Below are 8780 nucleotides of genomic sequence, written 5' to 3'. Positions count from 1 at the left end.
GCCGGCCGGGGCGGGGACGGAGAGCCTCGGGCCGTGTCCTTGGCGGCACGGAGCGGCTGTGTGCGGGGAGAGCTGCTCTGCAGCCGCCCTGCCCTGAGGGGAAGGGCTGCAGCTGTCCCGGTCATGCCCTGCGCACCAGCTGAGGCAGCCTTGAAAGAATCAGTCCGGTTGGAAAAGACCTCTGAGATCGAGTCCAGCTTACGACTGAACACCACCAACGGACCACGGCACTGCTCCAGCTTTTCCGTAAATACCTTAAGGGATAGTGACTCCACCTCCTCCTTGGGCATTCCATTCACCCCATCGTTATTCCCTGTGTCCAACCTAAATCTTCCCTGGCACATCTTGAAGCTGTTTCCTCTTGTCCTCTTGCTGACTGCCTGGGAGAAGAGGCTGAGCCTGGCTACAGCCTCCTTTCAGGTGGTTCTAGAGAGTGATAAAGTCCCTCCTGAGCCTCCTTTTTCTCCAGGCTTAACAACCCCACCTCCCTCAGTCACTCCTCATAGGACTTGTTCTCCAGACCCTTCACACCTCTGTTTCCCTTATCTGGATCCGCTCCATCACCTCTATGTCCTTCCTGAATGTAGGGGCACAGAACTGGATGTGGTACTTGAGAGGTGACCTCACCAGTGCTGAAAAGAGGACACGCATCCTGTTTAACATCCCATCCCTTCTGCTCCCCTAATGCTGCAATAAAGTATTTGGAAAAGAGGTGTTATCACTTTTTCTTAGCTCAGAAGGAAGCCTAACATAAGGACATGAAAGTGTTGGAGCAAGTCCAGAGGAGGCCATGAAGTTGATCAGAGCTGGAGCACCTCTGCTATGAAGAGGGCTTTGGAAGCTGGAGCTGTTCTGCTTGGAGAAGGTTTAATAGAGCCCTCTTAATAACCTTTTAACACCTGAAGGGTGAAAACACAGAAGTCAGAGGGGCACTTCTCACAAGGGAGATACTGATAGGATGAGACATAATGGGTACAAACTGAAAGAGGGGAAATTTAGGTTCAGCATTCTGAAGAATCTTTGAGGTCCCTTCCAACCTGTACCATTCTATGATGCTGTGACTCTATTTTCATCATCACTTGTTGCATTTTCATCAAAATTGAAATATCCCCTATTTGGCCTTTTAAGTGAAAAAGTAGAGAAAGTAGTAGAAAAAGAAAATAAAAACTCAGATTACTTTCAAATAGTGTGATGCTGCATGCTTTCTCAGTTGGCTTGGAAGAAAGTGAAATGTATCTTCCAGCATTAAAAATATGTCCAGTCATTAAAACAGCAGTTTGCATTGCATATTCCGATCTTTTTACACCTGTCTCATGGACCATGTGTCTCATTGGTGAAGCCAGGTTCTTCTCAGTGGTGCCAAGCAATAGACAAGAGGCAATAGGCAGAAACTGATGCTCAGGAATATTCACCCAAGTATGAGGAGGAAGTTTAAAGTGCTGGGACCATGCACTGGGACAGGCTGCCCATAGAGAGATTGTGGTGCCTCCCACACTGGAGATATTCAAGAACCATCTGAACACAATCCAGTGCAATGTGCTCTAGGATGGCCCTGCTTGAGCAAAGAATTTGGACTAGATGATCCCTTCCAGCCTTTCCCATTCTGTGATTCCATGGCTTGTGTCAGATTTGCCAAATCTGACAGCCCAGTGGAGGTGAGACTAGCACAGCCCCATGCCCCAGGTGCCCCCAGCAGCAGGGCTGAGAGTGTATTGCATTGCCAGCAGGCAGACATGCACACACTGTATGGCATGTGCACTTGGAAACATGGAAAACCACACGGAATAATACGGACAGGGACACTAAGAACTCACCCAGGCACAAACGCCACCAGGAGTCTCTTTGTTCCCCTCTGGCTGATCAGGATGAAAAACTTTTTTGTATGCACACACATTCACCTACCTAGCTATCATATATGTGGACCTCCCTGTACCACAACTTGGACAGGGCTCCTGTGGCACCTGGAGGGGCTGGGACAGGGGACTCTGTTGGCCTCGTGGTGCTGCTGGGGGCTCCCCCTCTGCTCCTATCATGGTGCATGGGCATCAGCCATTTGTCTCCATAACCTGACAGGCTGTACGTCATCCTAGGTACTAGGATTTAAGATTTGAACTTCAATTTTTAATTTTTTTTTTTTTTTTTAGTGGCCATGGTGACTTAAGAGCATAATTGAAAATTTAAAGATATCTTTTCTCAAGTAATTACAAAACACAAAGAACCTAGGGAAATTATGCTGAATTGAAAACAGAAATAAAAACTTAGATTACGTACCACTGTGAATGTAGATAGCTGTGCTCTGTGTATCCATAATACTGAATATAGTTCTGGGATATTTAGAGAGTCAGCAAGGAAAATAGGGCCTGTGTGAAAAAGGAATAGTCTAAGCTTGTCCTAAATTTTGTCAGAACAAATTCACTGTTCCTTTTTTTTGGCTGTGAAGTGTGACACTGCTCCTTGCAAATGACAGGTGTGAAAGATATTGCAGAAATGAAAGCCATAGTATCTTTCTTACAATGCCAATACAATTTTTGATGGATTAAAAAGACAAGGATCTCATCAAGTAACAGAAGCTTATGTTTCCTGGCACACAGTGGAAAAGATGTGGATGTTTTTCTCTGGGAAAAAATATTACAACCCTGCAAATTTAACATAAATGTAAATCCTAATGTATGTATATCTCCAATGTGACTGCATTACTAACCAAAGAAAGGGAAATTGCAATTGTATGGGTGTTCTTAGAATTTGGGACACATTTCTTATCCAGAGTCATCTTTCTATACTATGCCTTGTTTTCTGTTGAATATAAGCAAGCATAATAAACTGAAATCAGGCACTCCAGAGGACTAAGATGATAATGCAAATATCAAACCAACAGGCCAAATTTTCTTCTTTTCCTCATTTTATTCAGACTTCCAATATACTTCACTTATCATAGCAACATGGCAATGAAGCTGTGACTCCATCCCAATCTGTGTGTATGAATAAAGGAAAGACTTGAGATGAAAGGACACCTGTACCTGACAGCTTCTTTTGAGAGAGAGGAACAAAGACTGATCTGTCTCTAGATACCTGTGGAGCCTTTAGAGATGCACCCAACATCACTCCTTTTTCTTAGGTATGGCTTTCCATTAACTGTAGAATTAAACAAGCCTGATTTATTTCCCTTAACTGAATTCTGCTTTGCGCAACAGACTTTGAAATTTAAACAAATAAATTTGAAATATGTGGAATTTCTCTATAATTTCTCTATGTCTTCCATGGAAGTTAAGATAATGCCCAAAACCAGAGACCACCAAAAGAGTTTTTTACTTGAAGAAAATGAGATGTGGCTCTTGCGTTATTATTTTTAAGGAGCGGTATTTACTAAATTTGTTATTCTGTTAAACTTACACGGCAAATGGTGATTTTGTCTATTTAAAAGACAAAACCACAAACCTGTTGAAATACATATTTTCATTTACCGTCTTCATCTTCTGCTGGTCCAAATGTCAAGATAAAGAACCCTGTGAGAAAAGCTAAACCCCATCACATAAGCTGCCAAGCCTGGGAGAAGGCACGGCAAGTGTGAGGCTGCAGTGAGGTGACCAAGGGGAAGATCAATGACACCAGCAGTTATCAGAAAAGTTTGTGTCATGGCTGACTGGGCTAGTCAAAGATTAGCTTGTCCAAGGTTGGTTATGAAACTATTGACTTTTTCCAATATCCAAGGTATTTTGAGCAGAGGCAAAACAGCAGTTAAAGCTCTGAACTGCAGAGACCTCAATACTTTTGTTCTGGAGCTCTCTGCTTTTCTGTGTACGCATTTACTCAGTAGCCATGACAGTAACACCTTGAAGCATATAAAGAACACTGTGATCACTAAGTTCTTGTGCTTACTTTTGTGTGTATTGTGATAAATGTATGTATTTCAACCCAGATGTATTACTTGCCTGAGCCACCAGTGCAATCACCGACCGGATCATCTTATTTGGGGAACAATGCATTTCCATTGTGAGGAAATTAGTGAACCCTGGGGCTTAACTATAAAGTTGCTATGAAGCAAATGAGCATTTCACCTGTCACAGGGCAGCTTGACTTTCCTAAGATAACCTCATCAATTCAAGGAGCTCACACTTATGTTTTTCAAGGAACCTTTTCCTGCCACTGAAATTCTTGCCATAGTCTAATGTGTCTGCCTAACTTGTAAAGTAATTAATACATCTTGTTTCTGTTATTGTAGGGGAAAAGATCTTTGGTTGTTTGCAGATGGATTCTATTTAATCAGCTAATCATCAGTAACTCAGTTTAAAATTATGGTGTCATCTAACATTCCCCATCTTGTGTTTTATTTTTGTCTTTTTATATACAGCTTGTATTTAGCTAGCAGCCTTCTGAGCAGAGTTACCTGTTTCATATAGCACTCCATCTCCTTGATATTTTAAGATTGCTTTACATGTTCAACTAGATCTTTGGTTTATGAAGGGGTATTCTAGATTTTTCCAGAATCAGGGTGTGCTTTCAGAGCAGATGCCTTAGATTTCTTTCATAGTCTTATTGCTTAGCTCTGTGTTCTCATAGGCTATTTTTAAGGATCCCTATCAATTTGTCAGCTTAGGTACAAATGCTCCTTCCCCATCTTCTGGCCAGCTTGGAAGGCCTATAATATCTTAATGTCTTTGGGTGACCATTTCCCAGAATTTCCTTTCTATTTGAAGCAGAGTAGTACTACAATCATATGGAGACATTTTGTGGAGACCACAGGAAGTCAAATGAAATAAGATTTAAATACACTGTAGGATAAAGGCTGTAGGATACGTAATGTCCCTGTAAATGTTTTTACAAATACTTAATTTTTCTTCATAACATAGTTATCAAAAGTCATCATACCTTGGGAAGAAACTTCACAACTGCTGAGGGAGTGCAGTATAAATAGAATCAGAAGAATACCAACCCATTTGTCAGGCAGCTGCATACCCATCTCCTGGGACAAGGAAAGCAGCTACATCAAACATGGATGTAGCAATGTCCAGGAGGAGGACATGGCCATTCACAAAGCAACTTTTAACCGTACAGAAGTCATTATCCAAGCCCCAAAGAGTCATCCTTGGCCAGCACATTTAAATAGTGTAAAAAGTGTCTTTCCAAGAATAATTGAAGAAAGGATGTTAGGAATTCAAACTAACTACCTTGCTTTTGGCTTCTGCCACAGAAAAAGTATTGCAATTTGGAGAAGCCTAGAGCCTTAAAAAAATTTTTAGTGTGAAGACATCTAAGTCCTAGTAAGAGGAGCACAGAATGACAGATTTTGTGCCTGTGCTGGCCAAGAGGATGAGCTGCCAGGTCCACAGCAGCAACACAAGAGAGAGGAATGAAAAGAATGCTTCCTTCCTGCTAGTTTCTACCTGATATCAAATATGTGCTATATTCTCCTCCAGTATAAAGTGGAGTGCTGCAAGCACATCCTGATTTACACGACATAGAAACAGTATTGCAGTTACACACAGTGCCAGTGTTGACTTTCTTAGCTGTTGCTACAGCCAGTGTCTACTGCTGAGAGCAACTTCTGGTCTGCAGCTTTCTTCATGCTGTGAACTTGAGGGCAACAAGCAGCCTCAGAAGGGAAGACTGGGCAGAGGCTAATAAACCTGTAGTCTCTTGGACAGAAGGATGAGTGTTTGCTGACAGCATCCCTAGATATCTCTATGTTTGTGTGTTTGACAGCCAATGGATTATATTAAATCCATGAGCCTCTTTTGAAGTCATATGTCTGGTTTTTGCTACACAAGCAGGTTCCACCTCTAATCTCAGCATCGCCCCAGTCTCACTTCAATTAACACTTGCATTGTCACTAGACAAAAAGAAGCTGTGTATCAGACTATATAGAACACTGATTCTGTGTTATTTAAATTTGAAAAATGCATAAACAAGTACATAAAAAATTTTGGGGAAAATGTGCATATACATAATATATATTATATATGCAGCATGCACGTCATCTATGTGTGTGTATGCTTATAAAAAAACGTGTATGTACACATATGTGATGTAAGTATATAAAATAAGTATTCCTTCTTTTTTGTACAGTATAATTATAGATGCAAAGACAATGGCATGAAATTAGGGAAACTTAAAATTAGGTGCAGAGAAGAGAATATTAATTGGCTCAACTTTTATCCCAGCTTTTCCAGAAAATAACTTCCGAGGCTCCAAGGTCAAGAGCATCTTGAAGCTCTTATATTTATTATCTGAATCTCCACCGGAGGGCAGTGTGTCCCGTCTTTTTCCTACGTATTTGATCATGAACCTTAACTTTAAAGTACCTGTAAAATGCTGTAACTTCTAAGAACTGAAGACCACACAACCCAAACTCTAACATTCCTAGTTTTAATTTTAAGGATTACATAACAGAACAACTTCAGGCTATTCCCTAGGGTCCTGTCGCTGGTGATCACAGAGAGGAGGTCAGTGCCTGCCCCTCCTCTTGCCCTGCCAGGAGGTCTCCCATCAGCGTCCTCTTCTCCAGGCCGAGCAATGGATGCATGTGTGTGTGCAGATGTGTACTTTTAGGAGCAGTCTCAGAGCTGATGTGAATGGCAATATGTCTAGCAATATCTTGAAAGAGATGCATTGAGATTGAAGCAATAAAGAGACACCATAAGCACACTAAGAAGTGCTAAGATATGACTGCCACAGATCTTAAGGCTCCTTCAGCAAATTTTCATGGTTATAAGAACAGGAATAATTCTACCCAATGAAACAAATACTTTTATTGAATATGGAAATAAACACTCAGATTTCTATCTTCTATCATCTCAATTTTATCAGATGTATCAAGTGAAGAAAATTTAAATGTTGCATTTTAGCTTATTTTTGTACTCATTTAGATATTTAAAATAGATCAAACATATGGACACTTTATGTGAAAGTGTACAGAGAAATTTGCATTACTCATCAAAATGGGGTGGGATCACCCCATAGGTATGCATTCTGCATATACTATGGAATGCAGGATGAAATAGGGAAAGGAAAAAATATCAGCATGTTGACAATAATAAGGAACTGGGGAAACCAAGTCAGAGGTGTTGTGGTACTGAAACTTTTTTGAGGGAGAAAAAGCCATTGCATTCCATAGAGGGTTTTTAATTGAGAAGGTGGACAGGCTCTTTTTAGAGGTAAATGATGGGAGGAGACTTTACCTTATACATTAACATATATTTTCCTTTATTTTCTGAAGCCGTCTGAGTTTGGGGAGGTAAGAAAGACCTACACCCTATTTAAGTGCTTGCTGGGATCCCCAGGAATATTATTGTTACAAGCATGAAGATGGCAAAATTCAAAAACAGCTGTCTAGAGGAAGATGGTGATACCAATATTTATTTTGTAGTGTGTGTCTACACAGAGATCTGCTGTCATCTGAATGTCTGAATGCAATCAAAAACTAAAGCAGGCATTGTTTAGGAAATTAAGGAGAAAGTCATCAGTTATCATGATGCTGCCAAGCAATAAGATGCTTAGGGCAACACTTGGTGAGGTAAGTTAAGCCTTTTGTGCATGGCAAGCCCACGCTTCCAGAGGTTTGAGTCACTCTGTGAGATGTTTGTTCTGTATCTCAATAGTGTTTATTTTTTGTGAATCACATTTCTTTCCTTACAGCAGAGATCTGGAGATTTACTGCTGCTCACAGATTTTCTGCTGAAAAGGCGCCATTTTTCTAAAATGAAAGTGGCTATTTATGAAAAAAAAACCTAACTGCAGAAATTCTCTAACTGCAGGTAGCCTATTGCAGAAAATAACTTCCTGTGTCTCTCTGCAGTCACGTAAAATATTTCCCTGCCCAGCTGCCACAGAAATCACTTCTTTAACCCTTCTTTCATCTCTAGCTTGAATCTGTTTATACTTCATATAAGTCTGTTTTCCTTTCTCCTTTGATAAAGCTGCTCAGGCAGACAGCAGAGGAGAAAAACCTTTACATTTCCTCAGATTTAAGGCACTCAACAAAACACTTCTCTATTTTCCTGGTACTTCACCATAACCAACAACAGCATTTAAGATTGTGGAACATACTAGGAAAAGCTCCAAAGGACAATTAGCCTGGGAAGCTCTCAGTAGGACAATGGGCAATTTTCTTTCTTCAAGCTGGGTCATGCCAGAGCCAGGTCGTGTAGGCAGTGGTGCAGAATCTGGGGAAAGAGAACCGACAGTGTCCATGTGCTGAAAATTTCTGCAAAAGAAAAGATCTGACTGCAAGACATCATCCTCAGCTAAGACAGTCAAGAAGGGAGTTGAGGTATTTATTTGTGCTAAAAGCTAGAAAGGTAATCTGTCTGGCAGCTCTGAACTTCATGTTTTATAATTAAAGACGCTTGAGCGTCTCCTCATTTGATAACATATTCCAGCTGTTTAAGGACTTTAAGGAAAAATACTTGCAACTAAGTCATGAAAAAACAGGAGTTCTGTGGCAGCCCAGACTTCAGTGATGCAGGAATGGGTTTTTTATTTTGTCAAATAAAAAAGAAAGCTTTAAAAAAGATATTTCAACTAAGCATTATGCTGTACTTTATTATGCACTCCATAATTACACTTTATAGGTTCAAGAAGAAAACATTTACTTGCAAAAATTTAATCCAGAATGAAACTAATCCAAATATATTAAAATTAATAGTATGACTTGAAGTTTTGTTCTCAGTAACTTCTTTTGAGACTATGAACTGTGACATAAATGAAGAAAGTACAATTATTCCTATAAAAGATTCCTGGTTGATTTTGGTTTTGTTTTTTGTTGTTTGTTTTTTTTTTTTTCC

Source organism: Lonchura striata, chromosome 2 (genome assembly GCF_046129695.1).
Source record: "Lonchura striata isolate bLonStr1 chromosome 2, bLonStr1.mat, whole genome shotgun sequence".
Lineage (NCBI taxonomy): Eukaryota > Metazoa > Chordata > Aves > Passeriformes > Estrildidae > Lonchura > Lonchura striata.
Note: the sequence above shows the minus strand (reverse complement) of the source record.